General features: G+C 40.3%; 1 pseudogene; it reads left to right on the forward strand.

The window, feature by feature from the left end:
- The first annotated feature begins 687 nt into the window (after positions 1 to 687).
- Positions 688 to 856, forward strand: LOC130030923 (uncharacterized; annotated as a pseudogene).
- The last annotated feature ends 18,633 nt before the right edge of the window (positions 857 to 19,489 follow it).

Here is a 19,489-nt window from a genome sequence, read left to right on the forward strand (position 1 = left end):
CCCTGTTCGTTCCTTTCCAGGCCATGGGTCCCAATGTGGAGTGCTTCGGCTGATCTCCTTGGTCCTATCTTGGCATTAAAATCACTGACAATGATCTTGTAGAAGGTGTGGTCTTCTTTATAGAACTTCTCCAGCTCCATGTAGAACTTCTCAATTTCTCCTTCATCATAATTGGATGTTGGTGCATAGACAACAAAAATAGAAACTGCCAGCAGTGAGCCACATCTATTCAAGTGTAATCGTCCAATTTGGGTTGTTAGGCATTCGAATGAATCAATGCTCATGGCCAAGTTCGACACTGACACCACTGATGCCTCTTTTGTCACACATTTGAGGAAGAGTTCTTCTCCAGTGTCGAAAATGGGGTGATGTGATTAATGCCTTCTCATCTCGGTCAAACCAATGATGTCTTACTTGATCTTTTGCACTTGTACTATCAGATCCTCAATCAATACTTCCGATGCCAGTGTACGTGCATTGAAAGTATAGACAGTTATTTTTGTCCTTCTTCGTTTTGGCAGCCTAGTTTGGCCTTGAGATTTTATCAGCCTCTCCGTCTTCATCCTTCTTAACGCTGCCATATTGGTGGCTCTTTCAGGGTCAGGGGAATGAGACCCATTGTATTTACTGTTTTTTGGCATATCGAATACGCCACAGATAGCTTGCCAGGCTCGCTGTGCAGGCAGGATATTCTCAGCCTTTTGGCTAAGATCAAGTGTAGTATCTTGGCCTTTATAACCTTTGAAAAATACCTATAAACAGGTATTTTATAGAAATAAAGTGGATGCGTAAACTTTTCCTCTTACAAAGACATTCTTCCAAACTCCACAACCCTTGTAAGTAAATGATAGCCCATTGTCAATCATGAGAGTTTCTGATCAGTGAGCTCACAGACTGAGTTTGTAGGTCAGGGATTAGGTCAGTGGTATATGGTGTGTCTTGCACCTAGGTAGACTCTGGGTTCAACTCCTGGTACCAGAACATAAGAGACTACATGGGGGTAATGACGGGAGGAGGGGGGAGGCACTAGCTGTCTTCTTTGCCTTAAGACAGATGCTTTTCATCTTACTGATGCTTACTGGCTTCCTATCATGTTTTTGCTATCAGTCCTCTGGCCTGGACAGAAGACCTGGCCTGAGCCTGTCAGAGGACAAGTCCCAGGAACTGAAGGAGTCACAGCCAGCTGAATGCCTCCTTCACAGTGTTTGCTGGAAATGAGTCAGAAAAATAATCTGGGCTAAGGGTGAGAGAGAAGAAAGCGACATATTTTTCATAAAGAACAATTATGCAAGGGTTTGAGGTGTGCATCTGCCTTGCATGCATCAGGCCTCAGTGTCCTTGCTGCCTTTCAACCCTACCCCCTCCCCAAAAGAATCATACAGTAAACAATACCTTATCATTTGCTATTTTTTAAATTCCAAATGTGGTCTATCTGGCACCAACTCACCAAATATTTCTTCCTTGCCAAAGTTACTACTTTGTTGACATTCACAACTGTTTATTGAGACCATATTCTGTTCATGGGAGTCTATGGGTGTCCTGAAGGAAGACAGGCTTGAAGATAAATCTCTGAGGGCATGAGTTCGTAGCTTTCACTTAAGGAATGTTGCATTCTCTTCTTTCCTGTCTATTACTCTGAAGATTATAGCAGTATTTCCAGGCTTATGAAGGCCAGGTAAACCCAGTTATGCAGACTTTTTGATTTTTAATGTTTATGCATATATACTTTATTCATAAACTGTAACTAATTTACTAAGAATATTTCATGATTTTTAATGTTGACTTATATATACTTTATTCATCAGCTGTAGCTAATATGTTGAGGATTTTTTCAAAGTTTGAACATACCCAAAGTGATTATTATAGGTGATCTAAATTAGAAGGGCCAAATTTTGGGATAAATACTTATTACTTTAGAGTCAGAGAGGAAATTATTATCTTATAAGAAATTATAATGAGGTACTTGAGAGATAGTACCAGGGTGCTTGCTTTCACGTGGCCAACAATGGTTCGATCCTGGGCATTGCGTATGATCTCCTGAGCACCATGGTGTATGATCTCCAAACCAAAACAAGCCATAATAAAATAACAAGAAGATTTCTTTTCTAGAATAGATTTTAATAGGTTCTAAGACTCTGATGGCATTGCATGCCTGAATGTTTATTATTATACTGTTTATAAATATACTGTTTCTTATTAATATTCTTATTGACCTTATTAGCAGTATTGTATATTAAATGAAAGAAATCATAATAAAATTATCTTCCTATGTATATTATTAGCACAAATTTTTTGTGTGAAGATATATTATTTCCATGCCTTAATTATGAAAACTCAACTTTGTTTTACTTTATGAGCCCCATTTTCATAGATTTTATGTGTGCCTTGTTTTTATTTTTATTTATTTATTTATCTTTCTTTTATTGAATCACTGGGAGATAGACCTTTGCAAAGCTGTTCATGATTAGGTTTCAGTCATACAATATTCCAACACCCATCCCTCCACCGGTGTACATTTCTCAGTCCCAGTGTTCCCAGTTTCCCTACCATCACCCCCTGTCCCCACCCCCTCCCGCCTCTATTGCAGGCACTTTTCCTTGCTCTCTGTCTCTGTCTCTGTCCCTGTCTCTGTCTCTGTCTCTCTTTCTCTCTCTCTCTCTCTCTCTTGCTCTCCTTTTGGGCATTGTGGTTTGTAATACTGATACTGAAAGGAGGTCATCATAAATATCCATTTACCTGCTTTTAACACTCAGTTCTTGTCCAGTGTGATCATTTTCAGCTATTATTGTCATACTGGTCTTTTCTCTATCTTACCTACCCTCGAGAGCACAGCAGGTAGGGCGTTTGCCTTGCACGCGGCTGACCCTGGTTCGATTCCTCTGTCCCTCTCGGAGAGCCCATCAAGTTACCTGCATGGCATCTGCATCTGCATGACAGAGCCTGACATATGTCAAAAGCAGTAACAACAAGTTTCACAATGGAGACCTTGTTGGTGCCCATTCGAGCAAAGAGATGAATAATGGGAGGACAGTGCTACTCTCAGTGCTATCCTCAGCCTCACACACACTTGTGGTTGCTTCTAACCACTGAAGAGTATTCCTAGTTGCTGTTTTCCCTGGCCATGGGTATTAGTCTTATTTACATGTGCTTTTACCTTTATTATTTTTTAAATTTTTATTTTGTGAACATGTTAACATATACACACATATAGATGAATAGAGCTAAATTAAATCGGACAAAATTTTAAATAAATTATGTTGATAAATTAATTTTTTCAAAAGCTTTTATCTTTATATCTTACATGCATATAAATTTTAAAATTAATGCTATCTTCTATGTTCATTGCTGCACTATTCACAATAGACAATATCTGGAAAAAACTCGAGTGCCCGAGAACAGATGACTGGTAAAAGAAACTTTGGCACATCTACGCAACGGAGTACTATGAAGCTGTTAGAAAAGATGAAGTCATGAAATTTATATACAAGTGGTACTACATGGAAAGTATCATGCTAAGCGAAATGAGTCAGAAAGAGAGGGATAGACATAGAAAGATTGCATTCATCTGGGGAATATAAAGCAACAAAATGGGAGACTAACACCCATGGATAGCCAAGATAAGTGCCAGGAAGTTCACTCCATGGCTAGAAGGCCAGCCGCACATGCTGGGGGAGAAGGCAGTTCAGATACAGAGGGAAGCACCAAGTAAAGGGTGCTGGGAGGATCCTCCCAGGATGAGAGATGCATGCTGAAAGTAGACTATAGACCGAACATGATTGCCACTCAAGGCCTCTTTTGCAAACCACAGCACCCAAAAGGAGAGAGAGAACAAAAGGGAATGCCCTGCTACAGGGGTGGGATGGGATGGGGGGTGGAGCGGTGGGAGGGATGCTGGAAGCATTGGAGGTGGGGAATGGGCACTGGTGGAGGGATGGGTACTTGATCATTGTATAACTGAAATCCAAGCACAAAAATTTGTAAGTCTACAACTGTACCTCATGATATTTCACTAATAAAAATTTAAAAAATAAACAAATAAAATAAAATTAGTGCTTTGAATAATGCTGTACTAGTACACTTTGAATTTTACATGAAATAGATAATACAAATAACAATTTACTAAAAGTGAAGAAAATTAAGAAAAATTTAAGGGAAATATATGATAAATCTATAAAAGTATTAAAATGTGTTTTATGCTAAGGAGGGGAATATTGGGTTGCTAGAAAATATTATAATTAATACTTAAGTATCTACATTAATAAACAAACTTTGTATTAAAAATCTCTATAGATGTCAAGAAAAATAAACACCTGAGCATCTATAGAACATTCTATATAAATGAAATGTTAATTTGTTGTTAAATTTGTGTAAAATCTCTTAGCAGACTATGAGTAAACAGACATTTCTTAATCTAGTATAAGGCATCAGTGAATGTCATCAGTGAATGCCATACTCAGTGTTCTGGGCTGTTTTGTCTCTTAAAGAAGCTCTTTTAATGATATTTACAAGACTGGCTTCAATTCTAAGAATTTCTGAGCTGTTGTCTGTCCCTAAAGTTCTGTATCATTCTTTCAAATTTGAACAATAGCTGGAAAGAGGATTCCTGGTGAAGTGTTCATTTCATTGAGTTGTCATTGTCACTGTCACTATCCTCCTGTTGTTCATCGATTTGCTCGAATGGGTGCAGTAATGTTTCCACTGTGACACTTGTTACTGTGTTTGGCATATTGAATATGTCACGAGTAGCTTGCCAGGCTTTGCCGTGCAGGCAAGATACTCTCGGTAGCTTGCTCGGCTCTCTAAGAAGGGTGGAGGAATTGAACCTGTGTCTGCCAGGTCGTCTGCATACAAGACAAACGTCCTACCCACTATGCTATTGCTAAGGTACTATATTTTCCTTTTTTTGTGTGTGACATCATGGTAAATTTGTAAAGTCTTATTTGACAGATCTGCTGTGAATTGTACGGACTTTCCAATGTATTTAAATTTCTTTTGGAGACGTGCTACTTCAATATTCTGTCTCTGTCTTTGGATTTTGTCACTTTTGAGTATGATGTGCCTTGGAGTTTTTATATTTGAGTCTATTTTTACTGTGATCCATTGGGACTCTTTAATCTGAGTGCCTATATTCCTCCTCTCTGGAAAATTCTTATTTATGATTTCTTTAACTATTATTTCTTCATCAAATTTACCTTCCTGTTCTTCAGGAACGCCAATGATTTTTCTATCATTCTTTGGAGAGAAAACTCCCAGAGTTCTCTGGTATATGTTCATTCTGTTCATTTCTTTTCAACCTATTGTCCAGCTTCTGTTGTTTTTCTGAGGTTTTCTGTATCTCATCTTGGAACTCTTTGATCTTATTCTCAGCTGCTGTAAATCTGCTGCTCAGAGCTTCTATTCAGTTTTGTGTATCAACTACCATGCTTTTCAACTTCTGTAATTTCTGATTGCAGCTCTTTCTTTCTTTCTTTCTTTCTTTCTTTCTTTCTTTCTTTCTTTCTTTCTTTCTTTCTTTCTTCCTTCCTTCCTTCCTTCCTTCCTTCCTTCCTTCCTTCCTTCCTTCCTATTCTCCCTCCCTCCCTCCCTCCCTCCCTTGCTCCCTCCCTCCCTCCCTCCCTCCCTCCTTCTTTTCTTTCTTTCTCTCTCTGTTTCTTTTGTCACACCCGGAGATGCACAGAGGTTACTCCTGGCTCTGCACTCACGAATTACTCCTGGTGGTGCTCAGGGAACCGACCATATGGGATGCTGGGAATTGAACCTGGGTCAGCTGCGTGCAACACAAACACCCTACCCTCTGTGCTATCTCACCAGCCCCACTCTTAAACTTTCTTGTGCTTTGCGGACTACCTGTTCTGACATTGCTTTAAGCTCATAAAATATCCTCATAGCGTCTCTCAGGACTTACAGAGCGGCTTGGTGCTGACTTAGCCGTCCATGTTATTGTTTTCACTCGCTGAACTTAGTGAGATTCTCTACATCTTCCCCACTGGGTTTGCTGTGTTCTTGCAGTCCTCAGGGCCCAGTCACCCTCCTTGAGGAGTCTGAGGGATTAGACCGGAAGTAACACTTTTTCTTCTCTGGCTGGCTTCAGCCAGTGACAAGAAGCATGACTGCGAGCAGTGTGAGACTGGATGGATAGAGCACACACAACCGGCCATGCAGATCAGGTGTGGTACGGGGCCCCTCCTCAGTAGGGCAGAGGCCACGCTTGGAGGCTGCCAGGACTGAGCCGGAAGGGAGGGAAGTCTGCTTCCCATTCCAAGAAGGCCCTAACCATGTGTTTTTAAACAAACAGATGAAGAGCTCTGTAAATAGAAGTGTACAAGGACAATTAATGAATCTCTTAATTACTTAATTGTACTTTCCTCCTGTGGACTTGGGGCAGTGATTTTTATTTTAGGTAACAGCTAATTCAGTTAAATGAATTGGCTGTTTTCAGCCAGCACATCTTCCCTGGCCTCCTACTGTGTCCACGGCACTGAGTCAGAGGCTGGGATTAATCACTTGGTCAGAAAAAATTCCAAATAATCATTAGTGTCTGGTTCACAGGAGACATTTCCTCATAACATCCTCCTCAGATTGAGAGGGAAGGTTTGTCTTGCTGAAACACAAACTTGAAAAGAGGGAAAGTAACATTACTTACAAATTTATTCACTTGCCAGAGAACTTAAAACTTCATCATTTTTCAGATTAAACAGTCCATGCTTTTATTCTATGTGCTTCAAAAAAGGGAAAGAGTTTATAGACAGAGTGCTAAACTTCCTCTTTCAGCAAGAATCTGCATTGTGCCATAGAGAAGTTTCTATTGGACTATAAAGTCATGGCCACCAATAAATTCATTGATTGGGAATAAAAATTTCAACCAGCGACTTTCTCGGTGATGATTTCACATTTTTCATTATGTTCGGTGATGGTGTTGTAGTGGAGACTACAAGTCTATTGCTTTAGGCTAGAAGATGAGGATTTAATGAGGTATAAAACATATACACAAATTGTAACATCAATGATGGTATCTTAATAGCTTAAGAGGCCTGCATAACTCATTATAAACCGGGACATAAAAGATACAGAATGTTAGCACCATGCTTGCAAATCAGCTGCCAGCAGGGCCTGAGAGGTCTGAGACCAGGAGCAGAATCAGTTAGCTTTGGTTTTCTTTGAAAAAGCAATTCAGAATGTTCAACACTCAGGACTATTTTCTTTAAAAGCTTTTACTCTGAGATCAAGCCGGCTTCTTTGTTGAAATAGAACAATCTAGAATTTAGAGAGGGCTGCAAGAAGTAGGATGGTTGCCTTGCAAGCAAGAGACCCTGATTCAATTCCTGCCCTGCCTCCAGTCCCCTCAAGCACCAGAAGGGGTCACTGCTGAACACAGGGTCAGGAATAACCCCTGAGAACTGCCAGGTGCAACCCTCAAAGTAAAACAGAATAATGAGAAATTCTGGGGTATCAAGTATCCTTTTATAGATAGCTGATAAAAGAAAAAGCCACTTCTTCCTCGTTGCAACTGAAAGCTGAAATAGTGTGATGGGAGAAAGAAAGTGGAATGGAAAAGGATAATTTTCAAGAAAGAGGGTCATCAACTTTCAGCTTTCTCCATTTAGGGAAGGCAGCTCTGAAAAAAAATAACTTTGTCAGAAACATTTGTTTACAACTTGAAGACTAAGATTCTTCTTCAAACCTTTTGGCTCTACTTACTGGCAAACACCAGGCTATCCTTACCTTTATAGGTTTTAAACTAGCAGCTAGTGGCAGAGAAGTGGGCTCAAGGGATAGAATAGTCCTTTGTTTGGATAAAGCCCTGGATCCCACCCCAACACTGTCAGATCCCCCAGCATCACTACAACCAACAACAACAAAGCCAGAAGCTACAGCAACAGTGGTTGAATTTACCAAACAACCTTTGATTCACTGGGGCTCTAGTCTGTTAAATACAAGCTGTGAGCATTTTTTCAAGATATCTAATCCCAAATTTGATTTAAAAAATATTGTTTTTGATTATGAAGGACACTGAATTTATAATGGCTGCCTTTTTATGAACACAGGAGAATGATAAAAAGTGAATTAGTAATGTAGTATAGAAGTACAATCAGATTTCAGAGTTGTTTATGAAGGTAGCCTTCCTAAGTTCAATTTCAAGATCTGCTAGTGAGTAATTTGGTAAATGTGTAGCTTTTATTGCACACTTATTTATTATTGATTTTCACTATAGTTGACTGTAAATTGGGAATGATGAATATAAGAACCTTCGCTAGGACTTAGAATCAAACTTGGTGTACTCTACATCAAATGAAACCTGGCTAGGCCAGTCCTTTTCTGGAAGTTGCTTCCTGATTAATCTGTGATAGTGTATTTCCTATGAAATGAAGGCATCTCTTTGTTTTCTGTTTGTCTGTTTGTGGACCACACCTGGTGGTGGTCAGGTCTGACTCTTGGTTCTACACTCAGGGGTCAGTCTTGGCAGTGTTCAGGGGATCAGAGGGGATGACAGAGAGAAAGAGTTAAGCTAGCCACATGCAAGATCCTTACCCACTGTACTATCTCATCGGCCCTAGGATTAAAAATAACGTTATAATTCACTTCACTTGTATCACTTGTCATCCCGTTGCTCATCAATTTGCTCGAGCGCACGCCAATAATGTCTCCATTCATCCCTGTCATGAGCTAGTGTAGCCCAATGGCATCTGCTCGCTCCAGGAACACTAAGAGTCTCAAATCATTCGTTCAGGGTCATGACGAAGAAGTCTGACCATCTCGTAGGTGGGTGGCCAGGCGTTCCTTTGACGTCCTGTAGAATCCAGTTGGTAACAGCTCTAGTCCAGTGGTCATCTCTGAATCACATAATGTGTCTTGCCAATATTGCAGGGCAAAACTTTTCTTTGAAGGCAGAAGGATGTCTAATTCCTCTTAAAATGTGTTTGATGTGGAAAATTGTCTTTTGTTTTAAAAGACACCTTTTCAGTATTTACAACTAAGTTAAAATTTAGAAATTATGTAATTTTCGAAAGTTTATTACCTGTCACAACTAGAATTTTAATTACAATCTGATGGGAATAAACTCTAAGGCTATCTTTTATTCCCTAAACTTACATACAGAAATTTATATTTAAATTAATGTTGGTAGTTGATTTTATTTTTTAGTACTCAGGGGAATAGATATTTTATGTGTGTGAATGGAAGACATATATTTTGTATATGCATAAAAATGTATATGTGAAAATCAAATCAAATTTAATTTAAAATCAAGTGCCATTCCAGTGTCCTGCAAATTTATCTGTCTTTAAGTCTGACTTGGAGTCCATTTTCATCATTCAGTTTCCTATGACTGATTCCAAAGTCATTAAATCAGAAGCAATATGACATTGTAAATAATTTTTCGGTAATCTCTATGGTAAGTATGTACAGTACTCTCTTAATGTTTCCCCCATATTGAACATTGAACATCCTCTGAGATGTTCAATAGTGAAAGACAGGATGGACTAAAAACAAGACTTGTATTAATGAAGATAAGCAAAATAGTTTGAACAGAAGTAAACTTTATGTTTTATAAACAAAACTAAGTTCAATGATCTCAATTTCTCTTAATCAGATCACCCCCATTTAAATGGGCTTTATTTAAATGTATCTTTTCCTCATATTCATAAAGGTTGTTGATGCTTTGGGGATTAAGAAGAGCAGACCTTTTTTAAAAAATAATTTTATTGAATGACCGTGAGAAAGTTACAAGCTTTCATGTTTGGGTTACAATCACACAATGATCAAACACCCATCGCTCCATCAGTGCACATTCCCCACCACCAATATCCCCAGTACACCCTGCTTACCCCCCCCCCCACCCCTGCCTCCATGGCAGACAATATTCCTCATAATCTCTCTCTACTTTGGGGCATTATGGTTTGCAATACAGACACTGAGAGGTCATCATGTTTGGTCCATTATCTGCTTTTGGCACACATCTCCCATCCCGACTGATTCCTCCAGCCATCATTTTCTTAGTGATCCCTTCTCTATTCCAGCTGCCTTCTCCCCTCTGCTCATGAGGCAGGCTTCCAGCTATGGGGCAATCCTCCTGACCCTTGTATCTACTGTCCTTGGGTGTCAGCCTCATGTTATTTAACAGAGATTTTCATCTTAACTATGACTGGCTTGTTTGAGGATAAATTTTAAAGATTGATTTTTTTCTTTAACAAAAATAATTTAAACTATTTGCATGTTGGTGTCTCCCAAACTATTGTGTGAAATTTTACCAGCTGGGAATTACCTCCTTATTCTCTGGTGTGATTAACACTTCTAGCTGTAGAATAATTAAAATGTCAATCAGTTCCAAAACAGACCAAAACAGTTTTTCATTTGATCTGTCAATTGGAAGGCTAAGCCCAGGACATGTCAGGAGTCTTGGTCTCATCACAACAAAAATTCACATTCCTCTCCCATGTTTTCTCCTGCCTGCTGCTTTCTCTATATTCTCTCACACCCACTAACATTCATGCCAGAGGCTGAGTTTGGGTTCTGCTGGAATTCTTCACTCTGCCATCAATGTTCCAAAAAAAGTGATTAACTTTAAGAAAATGGGGGTGGTCTTGTTGGTAGAAGATGAGGTGAATTGGTTAAGGATTGTGAGAGCTACTGTGTTCTGCATGGTAGATATTCCTCAGATCGTGCCACTCGATTTACAATAGATTTACTGTTCATTTTAATTTTCTTCACCTAGTGTTTCCTGGCTCTGCACTCAGGAATTACTCCTGGAGGTGCTTGGGGGACCATATGGGATGGTGGGAATAGAAGCCAGGTCGGCCTTATGCAAGGCAAATGCCCTATCCATTGTATTATCGCTCCAGCCCCACTTAGTGTTTTTTAGATAGAATTGATGCATTACATTCTGCAAAATTTAAGGTCCTCAGTATGTTGCTTTGATAGACCTGCTTATTGTATGATTGCCAACATAGCTTATGACCAGCCCTACTTTACATAGTTCATTTCTTCTTGTTGTTGTGAGAATAATTAAGATATATATATATATATATATATATTCTTAATAACTTGCAAGTATGGAATACAATACATTTTCATTAACAGTAGTCCCCATTCTGTAAATGAGAACCCCAGCCTTTATTCGTCTTAAATCTGAAGGTAATTAATTTATTATTAATTTCATTTGGAGGTTTTTGTTCTCAGCAGGTGTGCTTGGATGCTACTCTTGGCTCTGTTCAGTGTTAAAAGGATTATACAGGATGCTGGGATTATAACCATTGTCAGCAGCATCCAGGGAAGAAAGTTTAGTTCTGAAATTTTTCTTTTTCTTATAGGCCTCCATTCATGACCTCCCCACTTCATGGTTTCAAAGAATGATCAATATTTTTGGCAGAGAAGCAAAAGTATAATGCACAGTAATATTCACAGCATTCTGAAATGTTTCATGTTTCAGAATATTCTACCAGTCTTTGGCTTTGTATTAACATATTGGCTGGAAAAATGCAACACAGTGACAGAAATGTGAATCCCTCCATCTCCAAATGTCACAGCTCCACCTCTGCTCCTTAGATATTCCTTTAGAGGTCTGAGTGCCCGGAGTCAGCAGCGGCTGTGTGGCTTTTATGTTTCCCTGTTAGAGTTCTTTTTAACTTAATTAAGGTTTTAATAGGAGTTTTATTTCCCTTAGAGGGTTATTGTGAAGTTGAAAGTGGCCTCAGAAATAATAACCCCAAATACCTGCTCCATCAAACATCCTTTTGAACTTCTTACTTTACTTGCAGGAAAATTACTAATCAGATAAATGAACTCTTTGGGATGAATCTCATATTCCCTCTTGGTAACAATCCCTAAGACTTCTATGGGACCCCCCCCCCCCCCCGCCCGTCTTTCGGATGGTTTCTTTGAAGATTTTGAAGAAGAGGTGAGGGCAAATATGAGACAAGAGTAGGAGTCGGAAAAGGCTCTGATGGGCGCACTGAGACTGGTCCTCTTGTTTCAGGAGCCAGATGAACTGTGGTAAGTGTCAGTTTCCCGCAGGCTGAGCCACAGGTCATTTGGAGTCATCCCTACTATCCCAATACTCTCACTCTTTACCACTGGAAATAATTTACAGACTCACCCCCTAGGGACTTCCTCTCTTGTGACAGCCCTCCTTTTAAAGCAAGTATTTATTGACTATTTGGGACTGCCCGAACATGTAGTCTGTATTATGTATTTCTCCTGTCTTCAGTGATTCCAAAGGAGGGGGGGAGGCATTTATATATAACCCTGATTCAATCTTCTGGACTACGGAATCCATGATTCCTGGAGCTATTATGCTTTAGGGGAAGGTCAGCTTTGCCTCTCATGATGATGCATTCATTGGGAGGCTGAGGTTTGTATCAGCAGGGCCTAGCTTGTGAATTCCTTAATAATCATACTTTCCAAAGTAAATCGGGCAATTAGAAAGGGAGGCTAGTCTGTGATTCCACTGGAGAATTGCCTCTAAAAAGAAAGGACAATGAAATTCCATCAAGTACAAGATGTGTGCTTGGAGCTGTTAAAAACTATAGTTAGTGTTGGAATTTGACTCTGGGTAGCGGGGATTTTCATGGTGATGAATCCCAAATGAGAGAATGTGGACTAATTTTGAAAACTATGGTACATCAGAAAAAAATACATATTCATATATATTCATACGCACACATAAAGAGACTAGGGGTGGATACAGAGAGAGGGAGGGAAAAGGAGAGGGAGAGGGAGAGGGCCCCAAAATGTCAACCATGCAGCAAAAGCAAAAATCAGTTGGTGCCCTGACGTCTTGGGCATTCTCTGCGAATACAATAACTACAAATGGTACTGGAGGGAAAAGCGAAAGGGCTTCTGTTGACTTCAAATAAAGTCGAATCTGACAAAAAGGAAGTAAATGGTACCTGGATACACCATTAACAAAAGCCTTGTGTAGCTACAGCTGCACCGCGATGAGCACTTTGGAAATTAAAGATTGCCAGCTTTTCCACTTTGGGACAAAAACATTTGTGCTAAACAGCCGGTAAGTAAATGTAGTAAACATATTTTTACAGTGAATAGAACTGTTTTATATTTTGGGGACTGGTTGTGAATTTCTACTGCTTCTTGATTAGCAAACATTTGGCAGTTCTCAAGTCTTTAGACGTTAAAATGCCAAAACATATTTTTATCCTCAGACTGAGTTCCTATATTTTTTTTTATCTCTCAAACAATTATCCTGAAAAACATTTGAAAGCACTAAAATAAAATGTGTTCAGAAAACACGTTCAGAGATGTTTTACCTGTGTGACTTTAATAAGCCTATAAATAAAAGAGTACCGGCTGTCTGCTGAACTTCCTTAGGGCAGAGAGGAGAACATGGTACATGCATAATGACTGTTTGAACTGTTGGTGAATGCTTCTGTAAGACCTTACCTGGGGACGACCAAAGTTTTGCTACAGTACTCCAAGGGTAGTAAAAATAGATGCTCATACAGAGCCTCATGGGTGTCTGAATAATAATACTCCTGCCAATTCTTTGAAGTCGATCCATTTCTAAGATACTAGTTTTCTACTACTGATCTATAGACCCGTGCCATTCTGGAGGTACGAAATGGTTGAAAACTACTGTTCTAAGAGAGAAAAATGTCCTCAGCAATGACTAGTATCTATTTTTACTTTCAGAAATCAAATCCTTATTAGCCACATGATGTTTGAAAGCTTTTCCTGTTAAGGGGTAATTTTATGTCTCTTATAAGTTGCCTTAGCAATTAATTCTGTTTATGTTAAGGGAGTGATGGCATTTGTTTTCATCCAAGTCTCCACTATAATCAATTAACCAGGGAGTCTTTGTCTTTTTTAGTTCATCAACTACATATGAAACTTAAAAATTCACAGCAAAATTCACACACGTACACACACACAAATGAGTCAGTAAAATAATTTCATTTTGCATTGCCTCACGAGATTGATGCTGCAGGGTTTTGCACCCTTTCTATGATGGTATATGTGTTAAGCATTTATGTGTGTGGACAAAGGGCTCTATGTTGCAGCACTATTAAATGAAGACATGATACTTGGCTTTATATTCTTTTCCTACTCTTTTTAAAATGAAAACTATAGGTTATCCAAAATAACGCCCACATATTGGGGCCAAAGCGACATTTGCCTGGGACATGACTAATTCGAATTTGATCCCTGATACCCCATTGAGTCTACCAGGAATGATCCCTGAATGTAGAACCAGGAATAAGCTTTGACCATCACTGGATGTGGCCCCCTAACAAAACCAAATTATAATACCCACATATTATCTTTCAGGTTTTTTTTTTATAATTTATTTATTTATTGAATCACTGTGGGAAAAGTTACAGAGCTTTCGGGTTTAGGTCTCAGTCATGTAGATACCGAACACATTTCCCTTTACCAATACTCATTTTTAACCCCGAACCCCAATAGACCCCCACCTCCCACCCCTCCCAATTCTTGTGAGGCAGATGAGTTCTAGTTAATACTCTATCTACTTTGACTAGATAGATTATTTCGATAGAAGATGCACAATTATTGTTTAGAGTTTACGACCCACCCCCCCCCCCCCAATCAGACATGCTGAAACAGCGTTGTGAAATGATTTGCTTTCTACAACTTGGTTTAAGAATAAAATGATGTCGCGCGGCCGCTATTGCTATTGCGGCCGCGCGGTTTTGAATTTCTGCTATTTTACTTATTGACCCTGGAAGAATTTCTATTAAAAGTTAGCTAGTTAAGAGATTGATTTCTGTGCCCTGGAGTCGTGGCCGTGCCGGAGAGCCGCTCGTGGGGGGCAGCTGGCGACCCCGGTGGGGCGTGGGGGACGGCCCACAAAGCCCCCCTTCCCATGAGGTCCCCGCCGCTCCCCCGAGCCCGGCTCAAACCCGCTTTCCACAAGGCTCCCGTGCGGCCGCCATCTTTCTTTCCAGAGAGGAGCGGGCGGGCTGGTCAACGCCCTTCCCCCTCCGGGCAGGCTTGGTGGCGCGGATCAACACAAGTCCATTTGCTTTTCTGCTCCAAGCGGCTGGTTCTCTGTGCTAAGTCCTTGTGCCTCTGGGGCCGTGGCCGTGCCGGAGAGCCGCTCGTGGGGGGCAGCTGGCGACCCCGGTGGGGCGTGGGGGACGGCCCACAAAGCCCCCCTTCCCATGAGGTCCCCGCCGCTCCCCCGAGCCCGGCTCAAACCCGCTTTCCACAAGGCTCCCGTGCGGCCGCCATCTTTCTTTCCAGAGAGGAGCGGGCGGGCTGGTCAACGCCCTTCCCCCTCCGGGCAGGCTTGGTGGCGCGGATCAACACAAGTATCTTTCAGTTTTGGAGATGAGCAACATAAAATGGGTTTCAGTGGCTTAAAGGTAATATGGTGTCAGGATGACTTTTCTTCAAGAGGCTCTAGGAGACACCAACATGCAGATAGTTTAAATTATTTTTGTTAAAGAAAAAATCAATCTTTAAAATTCATCCTCAAACAAGCCAGTCATAGTTAAGATGAAAATCTCTGTTATATAACATGAGGTTGACACCCAAGCACAGTAGATACAAGGGTCAGGAGGATTGCCCCATAGCTGGAAGCCTGCCTCATGAGCAGAGGGGAGAAGGCAGCTGGAATAGAGAAGGGATCACTAAGAAAATGATGGCTGGAGGAATTTATTCTTTATTCTTGCCTCTTCCATTTTCTAGAAACACCTTCCTTTGTTCCTCCTCAAAGCCCAGATGCCTCTCTTGGGCCTATTCCCATCATATCTTATCCTTTTATGCTTCCAGCTCTTCCTCCTGCCTCTTATAGATCCCACCTGAATAACCCATCATGATCCCCAGATATTTGACTCAGAGTCCTTACATTCTTAATTTCTATGATTAATTTCTATCATAATGTTGCTATTTTCCCCAGGATATAGGCATCATTTGGGGTGCGAGGGCATCATACTAACTTTTTTTATTATTATTTTTTAGTTTTTAATAAATCACTTTGAGATACAGTTACAGACTTACAAACTTTAGTGCTTATGTTTCACTCATACAATGGTCAAGTACCCTTCCCTCTACCAGTGCCCATTCTCCACCACCAATGATCCCAGTATCCCTCCCACCTCATACTGATGTCTAAGGCCCTTAAAAGGCAAATTCTCTTGAATGAAATTTTTATTCTCACTTCTTTCATTTAACTCTTCTCATGACTTCTTAGTGCTGTTGAGTGTCATCACTCCTGCTGCTGGAGATCGTCTATTTAGTTCAGTCATCTTTGGGCTGGAGCGATAGCACAGCGGGTAGGGCGTTCGCCTTACAAACGGCCAACATGGCCGACCCGAGTTCGATTCCTCCGCCCCTCTCGGAGAGCCCGGCAAGCTACCGAGAGTATTCGATATGCCAGACACAGTAACAACAAAGTCTCCAATGGAGACGTTACTGGGCCCGCTCGAGCAAATCGACGATCAACGGGAGGGCCTTTATTTATTTATTATTTTTATCTTTGAGTACATACAAGACAAAATGCTTATATCATTTGCCCAATCTTGCCCAATGCACCTATCTTACCAATTTTGGAACTTTCCTCACCGTTTTCCCTGGAGTAAGGGAAATAGGACCTTTACTTCTAGCAATAGCACTTTAACCGGCATGGCCTTTAAAAAAAATTATATAAACACCAAAGTTGTTCATAATACGATTGTTACGGGCTTGTGGTGTTCCAACACCAATCCCAGCTGATTGACCTTCCCTCCATCATTGTCCCCATTGTCCCACCACTCCCCAAACCTGCCCTTTTAGCAAGCATGCAGTAATTTGATTTATATGACTTGTTACAGCCTAGTGGCTAAAGGGATTATCAAAATACTTCAGTAGAATAAAATTTGTGAAAATTGTTCTATCTCACCCTGGGCTTGTTAAGTCTTTCTCTGAGGATTTAATAAGCCAGTTGAGCCTTCTGTGTTACTGCTTTGGTTTGTTGAGTTTATTTGTCTTCTATGTTACTTTCTCATCTAGCATTGGGTATGTTGCTACTGCAATTTCAGTACTTTGGAACTTGGATATTCCCAGAAACATCTGTAGAACTGGGACTGTATCTGCAGAGATTCTTAATAAACCCATGAAGTTAGACCAAGGCGTTGGTGTGGGGGTAGCAGTAGTATTCAGGTGTGACTGCCAGGGCTTCTGTAGGGCAGGGACTCAATCCACCCTCCTCCAAGAGTCCCAGAATTTTAAGTAAGGGAGACCAGTGTTTTTGTAGGGGATTCAACCATGCCCTTCATTTTTAATCCTGCCTCAATTCCCTAGACCTGAGTATCTCACTTTCTTGTGGAGGTACTATCTGTATATAAAGACTTTAGAATGAAGTGAAATTCTTTTACCATTTCTATTGCTCACAATTCCAGAAGTCCTTATTCTTTAAACTTTTTCAAGATCAATATTCCACCATGTGTCTGTTCACAATCCCCCCTACCTTGGATTTGAGGCAATTTGAGGTTACTTTTGCTACTAAGTCTTCATCAGTTGACTTTCGTTGATTCACTGTCATTATCATATTACTTTTAGGATTCATGAGAATGATATTTCTTTTGCAGAGATTTTATCATCTATGTTGCTTCATCGGGTAAACTAGATTCCTAACAGCATTTCTTGGTGCAGCCCTGGAGGCTCCCAGCACCGTGGGGTGGCTTGGCACCTCAGCATTCAAGTATAATTACTTCCTCTGGCTCTTGTTTGGAACCTTTGTCCTAATGTACAGGTCAGGCCTCAAGACATTCCACAGAGGTCCCGAACCTCCTGAGCACCACCTAAAAGCAAAAAAAGGGGCAAAGAAAGAAAGGGACAAAGCAAGAAAGGGACAAAGTAAAAGAATTACAAATTTCAGACACAATGTATTGAAAATGTGCTTGATCACTTGATCATTTGACATCCCCTTACTCATCGATTTGCTTGAGCGGGTGCCAGTAACATCTCCATTCATCCCTGTCACATGCTAGTGTAGCCCAATGGCGTCTGCTCATTCTAGGAACACGAGCAGCCTCAAACCGATTGTTCAGGGTCTTGACAAAGAAGTCTGACCATCTCATAGATGGGCAGCCACGTGATCTTTTGATGTCCCATGGAATCCAATTAGTAATGGCTCTAGTCCAGTGGTCATCTTCAAATCTTATTACGTGTCAAGCTCATCTGATTTTTGACGCCTTGGCAAATGAGACAGCGTCCCTGATTTTTGACCATCGACGGAGGTCAGAACTCCGGATTCTTTCTCTCACTTGAGTGAAGCGTGATACTCCAAGCATAGCTCTTTCAGTTCCTCTTTGGGAGACCAGAATAGCGTTCTCATCCTGTTTGTGTAGGGCCCAGGTCTCTGAGGCGTATGTAAATGGCAGAAAGGACAGTGGAACGAAGAGATGTGCCTGGAGCCAGAATTTCTTCATCCTCTTAGCAATTTCTTCGATGCCGATTTCTTTCTTGAAAGTGTTCCAAGCCGCTCTCTTTCTCCTGCGCAGCTCAGGCGCCAGGTCATTCGTCATGTTGACTTCTCGACCTAGGTACACATAACTGTTGCATTCAGAGATATCCCGTTGAGAGCGAGTGGAATGTCAGGAACAAGTTCATTTCTCATAAACATTGTCTTCGTGAGATTAAGCTGTAGTCTGACCTTTCCACACTCACGGTTGAAGTTGGCCAGCATTTGTGACACTTGCCTGATGTTTATTGTTATTAGAACGATGTCACCAGCTAAACGGAGGTGGTGTAGTTGCCGACGTCTATCTTGACTCCCATTCCTTCCCATTCCAGTCATCGCATGACATTCTCGAGGGTGGCACTGAAAAGTTTCGGTGAAATGGTATCACCCTGCTGAACGCCTCCCTTAACGTCAATGATCACCTCCCTGTAGAACGGTGAGATCCTGGTAGTGAATCTGCAATACAGCTGAAAATGTGCTTATAATGATCATATGAGTAATATGAATTAATATTCATGCCAAATTAAAATCATTAACATAATTTTATCTTAAATTAAGCTTATGTTTTAACTGAAAATTTACTTAACCTAGAGTATATTTATGACTACCCAATTATAGTGTATAATAAATAGCTAAATGAATAAGATATATTGTTTTGTAGTATTTTTGGTAAAAACTCTCACTACATTATAAATTCAGGAATATGAGTAACAGCTTAAAGTAAACTGTGTGGGCTAAAATTGCTGTTTCATTTGTAACCAGTACTAGTTTCAATCATTTATGTTACAAATATTACTTAATTTTAATTTACACTTAAATAAATCGGATTCTGGAACCAAAGATTTTCCATGTAGAGAAATTTCTATGTAATATTTATTTAATGAGAAAAAAATTTATAGTATTCTACCAAATTCGTTGCCAATAACTTTTCAAAGATAAGAATATCAAAACAACAGCTATTTCCAATGATAATTGTTGTTACCATGGACCATAAGGCACGATGTAAAAATGTAAGCTCCTCACTTTCATTTTTTTCCATTTGACCTCATCTGCTGTCAAGTAATATGATCA

Source organism: Sorex fumeus, unplaced genomic scaffold (genome assembly GCF_029834395.1).
Source record: "Sorex fumeus unplaced genomic scaffold, SorFum_2.1 ptg000044l, whole genome shotgun sequence".
Taxonomy (NCBI): Eukaryota; Metazoa; Chordata; class Mammalia; order Eulipotyphla; family Soricidae; genus Sorex; species Sorex fumeus.